This window comes from Aethalodelphis obliquidens, unplaced genomic scaffold (genome assembly GCF_003676395.1).
Source record: "Aethalodelphis obliquidens isolate GAN/ISIS:26980383/991018 unplaced genomic scaffold, ASM367639v1 scaffold65, whole genome shotgun sequence".
Classification (NCBI taxonomy): Eukaryota; Metazoa; Chordata; class Mammalia; order Artiodactyla; family Delphinidae; genus Aethalodelphis; species Aethalodelphis obliquidens.
The window spans coordinates 5574967-5590551 of NW_020838009.1; the positions used below are offsets into that span (position 1 = coordinate 5574967).

General features: G+C 38.0%; 1 protein-coding gene and 1 non-coding gene across 5 annotated transcripts in view; one reads left to right on the forward strand and one right to left on the reverse strand.

The window, feature by feature from the left end:
• The window catches only part of ZFAND6 (zinc finger AN1-type containing 6), a 75221-nt gene that overhangs the window by 38347 nt on the left and 21289 nt on the right, over positions 1–15585 (forward strand). For 2 of the 4 annotated variants that reach the window (XM_027089295.1, XM_027089298.1), the window contains one exon: positions 12530–12653. The exons of the other annotated variants lie outside the window; for them this stretch is intronic. The gene's annotated coding sequence lies outside the window, so the exon portion shown is untranslated. The remainder of the gene's footprint in view (positions 1–12529; positions 12654–15585) is intronic. 4 annotated transcript variants of the gene reach the window in all.
• On the reverse strand, positions 14648–14754 carry LOC113610907 (U6 spliceosomal RNA). Its single transcript, XR_003429289.1, has one exon. It is a non-coding gene; the product is annotated as a U6 spliceosomal RNA (small nuclear RNA).

Below are 15585 nucleotides of genomic sequence, written 5' to 3' on the forward strand. Positions count from 1 at the left end.
TTTCCACCTCTTTCCTCCCTCTCCTTTAATTTATTTTGTGGTTTTATGCCACTGAAATGTTTGTGTTTTATCCATTTGTGTTTTGGCCTCTCAGTGATAAACATTTTGTTATCTTGTCTTTTCCAGGTGCTCTGTAGGTCAGTGTGTGCTTTGCTGGCTTCTTATTGGCATTACAGAGTTTGGGTGGGACGTTTGTTTTAGTATTTCCCTTGTATATTATTGATCACTCAACTCTTGCTTTGGTATTGCTTTGCTACCTGGCATAACTAGAAATTAACTTAATTTGGAGTTTTTAACAAGGACACACCTGCTACTGCATATCCAACTGAGGAATAGCCCTGCTTTATTGGAGAAGTTTGTCTCTTTAACTGCAATAGAATAAGAAGGTTGAGAGGAGGCATTCACTTGACTCATAAGCATTCACATCTGATGTTTTCAATGAGAGCACTATTTCTTACAGTTGATTAAAATGGATAATCACAAATCAGTTTAGATTGCCATTGAATTAGAGTTTTAGTGTATGGAGATGAGATAGGAAATAATAGTTCACTTGTTATTGTTAGGTATTTGGTTGAAATCCTTAGAACATCAGGTCCAAATATTTATTTTTCTTAGGTCTTATTTTGAAATAATCTCAAATTTATAGGAAGTTGCATTAATAATACAAATAATTCCCATATACCCCCGGCAAGATTCACTCATTGTTAACATTTTGCTACATTTGTGCTATCATTCTGTTATATTATTTTTTTTTCCTAACTGAGAATAAGTTGCATGCATCTTGTCCCTTTACCATATAGTACTTAGACATATACTTTCTAAAAACAGCATTCTTATATTTTCAAGGACATTCCAGTTATCATATCAAGGAAATTTAACACTGATATAATACAATTCTCTAATATACAGCCCACATTCAGATTTCTCTAGTTTCCTCAGTAATGTTCTTTAATAATTTTTTTTCCAGTCTAGGATCCAACCCACAATATTCATTGTGTTTAGTTGTCATGTCTCTATTTTCCTTTAATCAGAACCATTTCCTTAACCTTTCTTTGTCTTTTATGACACTGACACTTTTGAAGAGTGACAGACCATTTATTTATAGAATATCCCTCAATCTGGGTTTCTCTCATGTGTCCTTGTGATGAAATTTAGGAAATATAGTAGTTTGGGCAGGAATGCTACATTACTGCTATGTGCTTCTCAGGGCATCACATCAGGAGGCATATGTCCATTTGTCCTGTTTTCAGTGATACCAACTTCGATCTTTTGGGGGGGTTTTTTGGGGTTTTTTTGTTGTTTTTTTTGTGGTACGCGGGCCTCTCACTGTTGTGGCCTCTCCCGTTGTGGAGCACAGGCTCCGGACGCGCAGGCTCAGCGGCCATGGCTCACGGGCCCAGCCGCTCCGTGGCACGTGGGATCTTCCCGGACCGGGGCACGAACCCGTGTCCCCTGCCTCGGCAGGCGGACTCTCAACCACTGCGCCACCAGGGAAGCCCTATAAAGAAACATTTGAGTTATTTTGAATGAATCCTAAAACCTTTATCCATCTTTTATGGCATAGCAAATACACAGTCAATTTTCAGCATTAAGTAAAACTTTAAAAATTAGCCAGTGAATTTTGAGTGTTTGGATTCTGTCTATTTCTTATGATGTTTTAAAGCCATGTTGTTAATATAAATAGTAAATTTACTCTGTAAAATCCTAAAACTTTTCCTAAAATTTACTATAGAAATTGGGGTTAATAATATACCTTTATGGGGGAAAAATAGTTATCTAGCTATTTTAGGACATATTGATTGAACACAGTTTTATTTTCCAGACAAGCTTTCTATAACACTTGAGTAACCTGTCTCAATAATTATACTATAGAAATTTTAATATGTGGGGAAATGTGGTGTAACCCTTCATTGTAAATGTTAGAAATATGGCTCCTCTTTCTGTCACAACGGGACCAAGAGTCTCTTTCTCCCCAGTCAGGAGGGTCCCAAAGGATATTCTTGGGACACTGAGGGCACCCCGCTATCTCCTTGTAAAAGTTGTTCTTTAATTGGTGGCTCTTTATGCTAAAGAAATTAGCTAAACTTTAGAAAAAAAGAAAAATACCTAGTTTTGCTTACTTTGGGTACAAATGATTATAAAAAGTAATTCTTCCTTACCTAGCCTGTGGCCAGGTGAAGAAAAATCTATATGTTAAAGTTACATATTGTCAAATTATACATTGGTGTCAGATAGCAAATGAAATGTTTTTCTTAATTTTACATAGCAGCCCTTTTTATATAGCTATAATAGTGAAAGCACTCCTTAAAAGTTTAGACAATTAAAATGTACATAGTCAGTTTGAACTGTCTCAACTCTGTTTCATGTTAAATGTGTTACAAGAATGAATCTGAAGTCTGCTGCAGTAAAACACTGAAGGCTTTAAAATGTTTTCTTGCATAAAACTCAAAGTTTAGCTGCTTATGAGGGTAGGGAAGGCAGGAAGCTAATGTCTGTCTCAAGATACAGGACAGCTGTTTGCTCATCAACCTCAACTGTGTGAGTAGACTTAAGCCTGTAACCCTATGTAATTAGGCATAATAATTTAAAATTTTTTAAATCTAAAGTGCTTAAAGATAACACATCAGTGTGATGAGATTTTTTTAGGGTCTATTTTTTTTCTGGTGGGTGCGATGTTGAGGGTAGAGTGGGTGGTAGATTTTTATTTATAAAATATTTTTGAGAATATCACTTAATAACCATGCATCTTTTTTCATCATTATTCCATTCCTGTGAAGCAAAAGAATATAAATCTTTAGATCCCTTTATTTGGCAGTTGATTTCAGCCTTTTAAAATTAATACTTTAACCAAACAGTCATGAAAATGTATTTTGGGAATATGATGTTAGATATTAATATAGAAAATTGCTCTTGGAAATAATTAAATAACTTAAATTATAATTAATAATTTTTTTAAATTTATTTATTTGGCTGTGTTGGGTCTTTGTTGTAGTTCACGGGCTTCTCACCGCAGTGGCTTCTCTTGTTGTGGAGCACGGGCTGTAGGCACACAGGCTCAGTAGTGGTGGCATGCGGGCTCAGTAGTTGTGGTGCACAGACTTAGTTGCTCCACGGCATGTGGGATCTTCCCGGACCAGGGATCGAACCAGTGTCCCCTGCATTGGCAGGCGGATTCTAACTGCTGCGCCACCAGCAAAGTCCCTAAACATGACATTTCTTGATGACACACAGCTGTATTTGTCTGGAACATGAAAGATTGGTCTTGCATCAGATGTAACTCCACAAAAGAGGAGGAAAGGAAGCAAAAATATGTCTTAAAGAATGTTGGTGAAAGTTAGGTATATTTTCTTTGGGTTTTAGGTAAAGTGATTTTTAGCAAATTCAGCAAAGTCATTGTAATGTTATTTTAAAATAAAGGCATGGATGGGTGAATTAAGTGGTGTTGCAGGTTTTGAGTTCTGTCAGTAGTGACTGCTTCTTGGATTAAAGTGAGCCATTTTTTTACATTTAGATGCTGGTAGAGTGCTTTCTAATCTAGAAGCACTGGTAGTGTTATGGATGGTGCATTAAGTCTTTCAGGAAGGATTAGGTGTCAGTGGTTTTATTGTAAGAGAATCTCCTGTGTTCGGGATGATCCTACTAAAGCCTAAAAGTAGTCTGGGTTTCAGCACTGACCATCACTCTCACTGTGTGTTTAGAAACATGGTGGGTGTTGTGGGGGGAGGTTGTAGCAAGAAGTAGAAACACAGCTTTATGTTCTGTAAGAACTTGCTGTTTACTGGAATCTAATCAGGGGCCTGAACACATCTGAACAGATACCCATTCTAACTGAAAATGGGAAAGGGGGAGATTATTTTAAAAGATATGTGAAAATCTTGTGGAATTGGCAAGAAGTTTACAGCTTTGGTACCTTTCTATGTGTTTGGTGTTCTTCCTCTTCTCCACCCCAACCTTTTCAGATTGGTTCATTGGGTCAGTTTTTCACCCGTGTCTACATAACTTTTCTGGAGATATTATCCCATGGTACCAATGGAGCAACAAGAGTCAAGACCTGTAGGTAGTACAGGTTGTATTAAAAGGGAATGTTAACAAGGAGTCAATAGTTGGCAAGTCTAACTGCAATTTCTTTAACTGATTAGGAAGCAGGGAGGGGGCTGATAATATTACCTTCCTCATACAGATATGGTGAAACTAAATGAGACAGTTCATCTAAAGTGCTTAGCACAGGGTCTAGTACATAACAGCTAATGTTTTCAGTGAGTACTTACTAATGCATATCGAAGTATGTACTTTTCTAATCTGATTTTTTAATTTAGGGAGAAGGTTTGGAGAACTTAAGATTAAATGATGACCTATGGATACCTCACTCAGAGCATTTAATTCAGAGGTGGAGTGGCTGTCTGACTGGGCTGGTAGTTATGCCCTAAACTGTTCATGATATTCTATTAACCTTAGATTGGCTTACTGTTGAGCATTGTATGTTTTTAATCAGGAGCTTAGAATAGTTTTTCCGTATTTGTTTTAGCCATTTGAACCCTTTGTTCAAATGAAGTCTTTTACAGAAACCTGGTATTTAAAAATAGTAAAAAGGAACGGTTCTTGAAGCAGAAATGTTCAACCCAATCTACCATCTCAGTTTTCTCCTCACCTGTGCCCTCTGCCTTGGCAATCATTGATAGAATGCATAGTTATAAGAAGTAAAAGCACACTTATGAGAAATTAATTTAGTGAATGATTGCCTGAATGGATAAGCATGCATAATCCCATACACACCCTTAGATGTTTTAAGATTTTATTTTGACTCTGGCTGCTTGTAGACTGGCTGTTAACTGAAGTTGACCATGATACTGGTTTATCTTGAAAGGTGGTACTAATAAACAACCGCAGAAACTTGTATTTTACTTTACAGATATTGTTGACCATACCACATATCACATTGTGTTCTCCTTATAAACTATATGTGAAATACTCACTCTTAGGTTATCTGAGTCAAGGTTAATTGTATTTCTGAGTGAATGATTTCATTTTTCTTTTGAATATTGTACCTCTTAACTAGTCATATCCTTTGCATTGGCTGTTAGGAAGAGTAGAGTCAGCTGAATGGCTACTAATTAGTAAAAAAGCCCTATGGGCATGCGTTTTGTTTTGACAATATACCTGACCCCTCATTTTTTCTACCACTTTGTCTTGGATTGACCATTTTTGCTTCTGTCTAATGTCATATAGCATGCATTTTAAAAGTCACCTTAAATCCTTTTCAACACACCATGAAGTATATAAAAAATCATAGTGATGCGTTTAGTGAACAGCACTTGTTAAACCCTCCGTCCCATTATAGGGTGATGCTTATAGGTTTAAATTCAGACACCTTAGCGTGGATACAAAGCCTTCACTATATGGCCTTACTGTTTCTAGGATTAGTCCATCCTGTATTCCAGACACACAGGATTCTCTCCCCTGATAAGATACCGTACTTACTTTATCCTGCCCAATAAGTATAAGTAGTAGGTATAAGCACTTACTAATCAATGTATCCTTTTATAAACTTTGGTAGGAGGATGTTAGAAACCTTTCCCTCACACTTGTAATCAAGAAATCAGCTCGGTAGGAAGTAAGATTAAGAGATCTCCTAACAGGCGATCACTGTCTGTGAGACAAAGGACACCTTTTATGTACCTGCCCTTTGTGAGCTGTGGGTAAAGAAGGAGTCTTGGATTTATGACTGTAAGATGTTATGGAAAAACCCGAACGAACTTTTTGGCTAACACAATATTTGTGGCTTCTTTCTCACAACTAAAGTGGAGTTGAGTAGTTACCACAGACTATATGGCACACAAAGCCTAAATTATTTACTTATCAGGCCCTTTAGAGGAAAAGTTTACCAACTCGTAATATACAGTGTTGGGGATACAACCCTGAAAAAACTAAATAATCATTTTGTGTATTTTATTTGGTTTTTCTCTTTTTCTATTAGTCTTTACAGACTATATTATTTGTTCATCGTTCATATTTCAATTCATATTGAAATTCGATGTTGGTTACTATAAATAGCTCTCATAACTCTGAGTTTGTGGGGTATGTGTCCTTAGTAGGCCTTTCCCTGAAATGAGAAACTAAGAGCCGTATGCCCAGATTCTGTCCAAGGGTAGACTTCAATTTGGGGTATGTGGGTAGGAAACTAGAATGAGGGAAGACTTTACTGTGCAGTACCAGTATCCCACAATAGGTCAAAGAGGAAGAATACAATGAAGTATAATTAGTTTCAAGATTTAATAAAATTAGTACTTTTATTGTTTAATCAAGAATATTCATAAGTGGTACTTTTTGGGGGGGAAGAAGGTAAGAGTATGGTGATGAAGAATACAGTGGCTGCTGACTGCTAGTACAGTTTGGTGCACGAAGCCAAGGCTCCAGCTTGTTTTACCTTCCCTTGCTTTTACGCTGCCAGTCGACACAGTGAAAAGGCAAATAACAAGTTCTTATTTTTATGAAAATAGTTTTGACCCCCTGGGCCTCTGAGAGAATCTCAGGGATCGGATCCCCAGGGGGTCCACAGATAAGCTTTGAGAATTACTGACCTAGGGCATGGACTCTAGCCAGACTGCTAAGGTTGACTCTTAGTTCCATCACTTACTACTAGCTGTATGACTTAAGCAATTTACTTTAACCTCCCCATGCTTGTCTGTGATATGGTGATAATACCTATTGCCTAGGTTTGTTATGAGGATAAAGGAGTTGAGGTTTATAAACGTGCTTAGAACAGTGCTTGGCACATAAAGCACTATATAAATATTATTAAATAAAACCAAATGGTTTTTTGGTTATTTGTATAAATCCGGTTATTTGTATAAAAAGTGTTATACAAAGTTTCAGAAGAACAGGAGAGATTTAAATTCAGAGATTGACCATACAATGGAAGAAATCAGGGAGAAACATTCATTTACAAGTATTGGAAACTAAGTTGGATATTTGCCTTAGGAGAAGAGATTTCTTAAAGGGGCTGGGGACAGAGAGGTGAAGCACAAAGTCATGCGTGTTGAGTTATGAGGTTTAAGGTCAGAGAAGAAGAAATAAAAAGAAGGTTCATACAAGTGGATCTTGCATACATAGAGCTTATTTTGTTAGTCTTTTGGAGAATAAAAGTGAATGAAAGCCCATGAATGTGGAAACCAATGGGAAAATTTGAGTGGGTTCCCCATTTTGCAAAAAAAGGTATTGGGTTGCCTTGTGCAGATAGTAACTAATTCTTTAAGATATGCAATATGGAACCTAGGTCGGTTTGAGAACATAAAATTGACTGCAACTTTAATTATAAAACTACTAGGTTTGGTATGCCAACTTAAGCAAATTGCTAAATGAACCTCTCTCTGAGTGAAATGAATTAGAAAAGATACCCCAAAACTTAGAGTGTGAGGCTAAGCATCTTTGTTCAGTGTACAAACTGTATAACATATGTATTGGGCCCTGCTGGCAAATCTAGATCTTTTCTCAAACAGCAAATTCAGTTTCTTTAAAAAGAGCCTATTGCAGCCTGTTTGCCTTGTGGTAAATACTTGGTTACCACAGGTTGTAGTACAAGGCTGCGCTACCTTGCCAGCACAGTTTCATTCATGCATTCAACAAATATTGAAAGTCTACCATGTGCCAGGCATTATTTTAAGCATCAGTGAATAAAATGGACAGAATCTGCTGTTACAGAGGTGACATTTTAGTAAAGGGATGAGAGATAAGTGTAATTTAATAGTAAATTAAGATCAAAGGCATTGAAGAAAAATAAAACTGGAAAGGATAATAAAGGATGCTGGTTGCAATTTTAAATGGGGTAAAGGAAGCCCTCTCTCAGAAGATGACATTTGAGCAAAGGTCCTGAAGGAGATGAGGGGACCTAGTTGTAGTGACTTCTGGAGGGTAGAAGTTACAGCAGTTACAAAGGCCTTATGACAGGAGCATAGCTGGCATATCTGTATATGATCAGGGAGGAGTGGGAGAGGAGGTCAGGTAATGGGGGAACAGATTATAAAAGAGCCTTTAAGTCATGGTAAGGAGTTTGGCTTTTACTTGGTGAATTGAAGGATTTTGAGAAGCAAGCAGTGTGATCTGCTTTAGATTTTAACATAATCACTGGCTGCTGTATTGAAAATACACCATAGGAAGATAAGAACAGAAGCAAGGAGACCTATATACCAGTAACTATATTAGTTATCAATTGCTATATAGCAAATTATTCCAAAAACTTCATGGTTTAAAACAACAAACACTTATTGTCTCACACAGTTTCTGTCAGGAATATAGACGTAGCTTAGCTGTATAATTTTGGCTCAGAGTCTCTCATGAGGTTGCAGCTCAGAGATTAGCCAAGGTTGCAGTCATCCAAACACTTAACCAGGGCTGAAGGATTTGCTTCCAAGTTCACTCATGCACCTTTTGGCCAGAGACCTCAGTTCTCAGCAAGTGGGGCTGTCCTTATGACAGTGGTAGCCGCCTTCCCTGGAGTGAGTGATCTACAAGAGAGAGAGCGAGCAAGGCAGTAGCCATAATGTACAGTGTCTTTTATGACTAGACTCAGAAATGACAAACCAACACTTCCACAGTATTCTGTTGGTTATCCAGACCAACACTGATAAAATGTGGGAGGGGACTACAAAGGGCCAGAATATCAGGAGGCATGGGGATCATTGGGGGCCACCTTGGAGGCTGGCAACAAATAGAAAATGAAATTTTAAAAAGATACCATGTATTGCCTTTTAACAAATACCTAGGAATATCTACAAGAAATATGCAAGACCTGCATGAACACTGTCAAAACATTACAGGGAACTTAAAGAAGACCTAAATTTAAGAGTCTGCTGTGTTTGTACATCTGTAGATTCAGCACAACGCTAACAGGTCCCCCTCCCATAGAAATTGACAAACTGAATCTAAAATTTGTATGGAAATGGAAACTGCCAAGAATAAGCAACACAGTCTTGAGGAAGAATAAAACTGATACCAGCTATCCAAAATCTATAATAACTTGAAACAGGATAGACAAAATAGACCAGTGGGATAGAATTGAGAGTCTAGGAAAAGACCCGCATTACATGTATGATAACCCATGTATGGACAAGAGTGAGACTGCAGTGCAGTAGGGAGAGGACAGTCTTTTCAATAAATGGATTTGGGTTAATTAGATAACCATATGGAGAAAAACATGAATCTTAATCCCTACCTTATTCCATACAAAAAATCAACCAGATGGATTACAGATCTAAATGTGAAAGGTAAAATAATAAAATTAATAGGAAAATAGAGAGCATCTTCGTGACCTTGGAGTAGGCAAAGATTTTTAAAATAGCTAACTATAAAAGATAATTGTTAACAAAATCATATTAAGGTGAATTTTGGTTTCAAGACACCATTAAAAATGGAAAGACAAACCATCGTGGAAGGTAAAGTAAGCAAAAGGCAATCCAACAGAAAAAAGTGCACAGAAAACTTAGACACTTAACAAAAGAGGATTTTAAGAATATTTAAAATAGAAAGGCAGATGTATTAATTTCTTAGGGCTGCAATTACAAATTAATACAAACTAGGGAGCTTAAAAACAACAAAAATTTATTCTCTCACAGTTCTGGAGGCCAGAAGTTCAAAATCAAGGGGTTGGCAGTGCCAGCTCTGTACAAGCTCTAGGAGAGAATACATTTCTTGCTGCCAGATTCTAGTGGCTGCATGCATTCTTTGGCTTGTGGCCACATCACTCCAGTCTCTGCCTTTGTCTTCACATCACCTTCTCCTCTGTGTCTCTCAAAACTCTCTCTGCCTTTCTCTTGTAAGTATACATGTGATTGCATCTTAAGCCCAACCGAACAATCCAGACTAGCTCCTCTTTTTAAGATCCTTAACTTAATCATCTTTTGCCATATAAGATAGTATTCAGAGGTTGCAGAGATTAGCACATAGACATGTCTTTGAGGCTACCATTTTGCCCAGTATAGCAGGCAGTACTAAGTATTGGTGAGGTATGGAGTAACTGGAATGCTCATACTTTGCCAGGGGCTCTAACATTGCCAGGAGTGTGTAAATTTGTATAACCCGCTTTGGGAACTGGTAGTATCTGCTTAAAGGTGAACATACATATACCCTATGACCCAACGTGTCCCCTCCTAGGTATATACTGAGCAGAAATGTGTATGTATGTTAGTCAAAAAACACATAAAATAATGTTCATAACAGCAATATTTGTCATAGTCATAAGCTGGAAAGTTCCCAAATCCCTGTCATCACTAGAATAGATAGTGGTTTATTCATACAGTGTAATATACTAGATAGCAAAGAGAAAGAATGGACTGTGGTTGGACACATTAGCGTGGTTGAATCTCAAAAACAATTTGAGAGAAGCCAGACACAATGTGTGTACACTGTATAATTCCATTTATTAAAAGTTGAAGAATAGGAAAAGCTAATCTAGAGTATTAGAAGTCAGCATAATGGTTATCCTTGGGGAAAGGATAATATTTGGAAAAGAGCATGAGGAAGCTTTTGAGGGGTACTGATGATAATCTGTTTCTTTTTTTTTTTTTATTGCGGTACGCGGGCCTCTCACTGTTGTGGCCTCTCCCGTTGCGGAGCACAGGCTCCGGACGCGCAGGCTCAGCGGCCATGGCTCACGGGCCTAGCTGCTCCGCAGCATGCGGGATCTTCCCAGACCCGGGGCACGAACCCGTGTCGCCTGCATCGGCAGGCGGACTCTCAACCACTGTGCCACCAGGGAAGCCCGATAATCTGTTTCTTGATTGGGGTGCTTAGTTACCCAGTTGTGTTCAATTTGTGAAAATTTAAGCTTTACACTTGGAACTTGTATATGTTTAAAGAAAAAAAGAATGGGAGTTGTTGGTTACTTTTGTAGGTTTCTTTACTATAGGACATCTCAGTTGAACTAATGGGAGTATCTTTCATTTTGATGTGCATTGATTATTCTGTTCTGTTTGAAAGTTTTAGTAGAGCAACTTGATTATAACATTTGTAAGGACTTTGAATTGCAAGTGACAGAAGCCCAAAGCAAACTAAAGCAAAATGAGAATTTGTTCACATAATTGGGAAGTCTGAGGGGTGGAGCTGTCCTCAGTAAGCCTTTGTCTTGGCTGTCTCCTTCCTACCCATTTTGGCTTTGCTTACCTTATTTTAATTAATTATGCGGCCTCTTTCTCCATTGTGGCAGAGACGGCCACCAGCAGCACCAGGTTTACATTGTATTGTCTTCAATGTAATCTCAGAGCAAAGTCTGCCTCTTTCCCAGTAGCACCAGTAAAATCCAGGAGGAATGAATGATTGGCTCAGATTGAGTCATAATGCCCAGGCTTGGATCACGTGCCCATCACTGAGACAGGTCTGGCCCTGAGGAGGAGGGCTTAAGCCTACCCAAAGCAAATGAAATGGTCTTCCCACAGGAACAAGAGGTTCTGTTAATCTGAAAGAGGAAGGAAACATACCAGGCAGACAGAAACTATCAGTTTCAGGAATATGGATGTCTTCCCAGTCCAGTTATTGAATGATTTTATAATTATTAAGATACCACGGATTTTATTTAGCCTTGGTGAATAGAAAACTGTGTGCTAAAATAGAGGACAGTTTGTACCAATTACATTACTGTCATTTTTCACATCATAGCTACAGCTTTCTGTATAAACTATACCTGGTGATACAGATTTGGATGAAATATTGCCTTTCATAGTTCTTTCCCCTTATTGGGTGATGAACATATACTTAAATAAGAGATGCGGCTTAGCAAGAGCAAATAATACTTTAAATTTACATTACTTGGATTAGAGACTCCCACAGTTAATAATATTACCTGTGCTTGAGTCCCATGTCTACCTAGCCTCCCCACATCATCTTCAGTGATGACCGCATTAAAGTCATTTGCTTATTTAATCCAGAGGTTGGCGGATTTTTGGTTCATCACCTGTTTTTGTTCAGCACATGAGCCAAGAATGGTTTTTGCATTTTTAAGTGGTGGGAGGAAAAATCAAAAGAGGGACATTTTATGATGTGAAAATTCTGTGAAATTCAAATTTTGGTGGCCATAAGTATAGCTCATTTGTTTACATATTGTCAGTGGCTGCTTTTACACGACCACAGCCGAATTGAGTAGTTGTAACAGAGACTGTATGGTTCTGAAGCCTAAAATATTTACTGTCTGGTCATTTACCAAAAGGTTTGCCAACAACTGATATACACATTTTTGGGCAGAATGTGACAAATTAGAGTCAGATGATGGGAATGCCAATCAGAGTTTTTCTGAAACCTGTCTTCTTCAACTGGAGACACTTACAGTGGCTTCTTTTTGTGAGATTTATCGTGCCAGTCAATGAAAACTTTCCTTATATCAATAACTGGGAGGTTTGTATATATTAGAATTAGCTTTGGAGTCTCTTATCCTTACATAACCTAGTATGTTGAAATTGATGAATTATTTGCTGGGAAGGAATATATAGTATCCTCAAAGATGTTATTCTCATGTTAGCTGGACTCATGCCTTTTTGTCTTTCAGCCCAAGAAACAGCAGGAAAGACAACCTGACATAGGGAACTGGGGACTGCTATACAGAGAGAGAACTACAGAGCATCCTCAGTGCAGTAGGAACCCTAATCCAAAGTCCCTATACTTTTATCAGAGTGAGTAGCATTCGTCTCAACTGTTCTATATTGAGTCATACTTTCTGATCTATTTGCTTTATGAACTTTCCTAGATATTTTGTAATCTCTGCAAAGGTTCTTGACCTCCAGAACATATGTATGTTGCCCATATGATAGGTATCATCATAGGTTAAGATTAGGTAACTGAAAGTGAAGGTAGCCTTGAATTGGAGAGTATAAGCTCTATCTAAGAGCTCTATCTAAGGGTCCTAGCTGATTGGTTTTAATTTTGGGAACATCAGTCCACTGTTGTCAGGTCTTGCTGTTTTTCAAGAGAAGCTGGAAACCTGGGATTTTTATTTGACATTCCCCAATTTCTGAATGCTAACAATAATTTTTAAAAGTTAATATGTGCTGGCTTACCAGACATGCCTGTGGGTCAGATTTAACTTGTTTGCCAGTTAACAACTTCTGTATTTAAGTCATCATTATAAATTATATATCCTCCCTATTTATTTCAGGAGCAGGGAGAAGAACAATGAAATGAAAAATTATATATGCCTTTTGTAACTGGCTTGGGTTACTGATCATTCTTGCTGAATGACTGTTTCAGTATATAAATTATGAGTACTGTGATTGAAACATTTTTCATCAATCTGTTGTCGCCCCTTTTCAATGGAAAATGACCATTTTTCGCCTGATGTGAATACTTCTAACAATAATGAAATGTGTTTATTCAACAAAATATTTTGTAATATTCATATAGGCATAAAGGGGATTTGAAGAAGAAACTGTTTAACTGGGAAATGATTTGTATACCTGTAAAGCACTTGAGTAATGGTAAGCTTAAGTGCCTCAAAAGGGTGGTGTACAGACAGCTTCTGTAGGAATACAGAGCAGAGGAGGATCGAGGTGGACAGAAATGAACCCAGAAGAAGTAGAATTTAAGCTGATTCCTTAATAAGATTGTTATAGGCAGAGTGAAGAAGCGGACAACATTTACGAAGGAAAGAGCAGTATGAGCTGGAAGCTTGTTTCCAGCAACGAGGATGATTTGTTTCAAACAGATAGGCGCAAAAGGACCCTCTGCTTTTAGGCAGAGCAGAGTTAGAGCAGTTACTGAGTTTCTGCTAGGTGCCAGGCACTATATGGAAGCTTTCTGTATACACTGTCTTAAATAAATATGAGCACATTTTTAAAAATAATTAATTAATTTAGTTTTGGCTGTATTGGGCCTTTGTTGCTGTGTACAGCTTTCTCTAGTTGCAGCTAGTGGGGGCTACTCTTCGTTGTGGTGCACCGGCTTCTCATTGCGGTGGCTTCTCTTGTTGCAGAGCACGGGCTCTAGGCGCCCAGGCTTCAGTAGTTGTGGCTCGTGGGCTCTAGAGCACAGGCTCAGTAGTGTGGCACGTGTGTTTAGTTGCTCCAGGGCATGTGGGATCCTCCAGGACCAGGGTTCGAACCCGTGTCCCGTGCACTGGCAGGCGGATTCTTAACCACTGTGCCACCAGGGAAGTTCTGAGCACACCTTTTTTTTTTTTACATCTTTATTGGAGTATAATTGCTTTACAATGGTGTGTTAGTTTCTGCTGTATAACAGAGTGAATTAACTATACGTATACATATATCCCCATATCCTCTCCCTCTTGCATCTCCCTCCCACCCTCCCTATCCCATCCCTCTAGGTGGTCACAAAGCACCGAGCTGGTTTCCCTCCCTCTGCTATGCTGTTGCTTCCCACTAGCTATCTGTTTTACAATTGGTAGTGTATATATGTCAATGCCACTCTCTCACTTCGTCCCAGCTTACCCTTCCCCCTCCCCGTGTGCTCAAGTCCATTTTCTACGTCTGCATCTTTATTCCTGTCCTGCCCCTGGGTTCTTCAGAACCTTTTTTTTTTCTTTTTTGGATTCCATACATATGTGTTAGCGTATGGTATTTGTTTTTCTCTTTCTGACTTCACTCTGTATGACAGTCTCTAGGTCCATCCATGTCACTACAAATAACTCAATTTCGTTTCTTTTTATGGCTGAAAAAACATGGAACGCTTCACGAATTTGTGTATCATCCTTGTGTAGGGGCCATGCTGATCTTCTCTGTATCGTTCCAATTTTAGTATATGTGCTGCTGAAGCAAGCACCTGAGCACACTTTTAAGGAGTTGAACTTAAGGAAGTTTAGTAACACGTCCAAGCTCTTATAGGTAATTAAAACGGCAAAACTGAGATCTGACCCCCAAGCCTGTTCACTTTTCACTCAGCTTACTTTCCAGGGAGATTGGGCTGGTTAAGGTAAATTATGTAGAGCATGAATGCCAGGTCTAGTACTCCTTTCTGGGGAAATTATTTAGTAACTAGAACAGAAGTAATACGATGAGAACTGAGTGTTTTAGGAGAATTTAAATAAGTGGATTGTGAGGAGAGGCAGTAAAACAGAAGAAAAAAACTGTTAAAATAACCCAGATGTGAAGTGATAAAGTCAGAATTGGGATGCAAAGAAGAAAAGAGCATGAGATATTTCAGAATGAAAATTATTGGAACTTGGTGACTTAAAATTCTATGGGATGAAGCAGAGGGAAATAAGTTTAATTGACATGTATTTGCAGTTATAATTGAGTCTGTGTTGCATTCATTCATTGCTGTCCTTTTGTCAGAATTTGAATAATTGGTAATGAATTTTCTTTGCAATCTTAATATTTGATCTTGAATTTTTATGCTAATGAGAATTTTTAGGTTAAAAGACTTAAAGGAAAAACAAATTTTCTCAAGAACTTGGTTAAGCTAATTAAAGCTGCATAATATCTTAAGGTTGAATAAATGAATGAAAGTTTAAATTATCTTTAAATGAAAAGAATAAGAATTCATAAATGCTCATGAATTTATGTTTGGCAGGGACAGGATGGACTTTGAAAGTCATTCTCTTTGTTTTTTTAGATCCAAAAAAAAAAAAAAGGACATTGACCTAATTGCTTA